General features: G+C 44.0%; 1 pseudogene; it reads left to right on the top strand.

Moving 5' to 3' along the window:
* The first annotated feature begins 221 nt into the window (after window positions 1–221).
* On the top strand, window positions 222–396 carry LOC112862552 (large ribosomal subunit protein eL39-like; annotated as a pseudogene).
* Window positions 397–753: the final 357 nt, after the last annotated feature.

Below are 753 nucleotides of genomic sequence, written 5' to 3'. Positions count from 1 at the left end.
AGTTGTGAAAGAGTCTGGCATTTCAGGAAACAATGAGCTATTCCATCAGAATGACTCTGGTGAAGGGTTTGAGGGTCAGAGTCACAGAAGCTGAGCTGTAAGAAGTGGATTATGAGGCATCTTGGAGTCACATGGCCAGGTTTGCCTTTTAGAAAGATATTTTTGGGCAGGATAAAGGATGAAGTGGGGTTCTCTCCTTTCTCCACCATCATGCTGTGTGCTGCTGACTGTGTCTCGCCATGTCTTCTCACAAGACTTTCAGGATCATGCGATTCCTGGACAAGAAACAAAAGCAGAATCGTCCCATTACCCGGTGGATTCAGATGAAAACTGGTAATAAAATCCGATACAACTTCCAAGAGGCGGCATTGGAGAAGAACCAAGCTGGCTCTATAAGGGATCATACATGAGATGACACACATTTATGCTGCCTGAAGGTCATGTGTTCCTATCCCATCACTCTGTAAACCTCCCTACTACCTGAAAGGTAGATGTGTTTTCATCAAGGAAATGACGTTTCTGTTATTATGCTTCTGCACCAGTGGGTTGGTTCAGTAATAAACACGTGAGGTCTTTTGACTGGAAAAAAAAAAAAAAAGGATGAAGTGGAATGCAGTGCAAATAGAAGCAGGAATGCTATAGATGAAGCCAATGCAATCCCCCAGGTGAAAAAGGGCGGTGGTCTAATCTAAGATAATGCAGTGGGGATCTTTATGAGGTGGGACTCTCTGGCTTTGTGACTGATTGGCTATG

The sequence above is a fragment of the Puma concolor genome, chromosome B2 (assembly GCF_028749965.1).
Source record: "Puma concolor isolate L17-30 chromosome B2, mPumCon1.1.hap2, whole genome shotgun sequence".
NCBI classification, from domain to species: Eukaryota; Metazoa; Chordata; class Mammalia; order Carnivora; family Felidae; genus Puma; species Puma concolor.
This window is presented reverse-complemented; position numbering and strand designations above follow the sequence as displayed.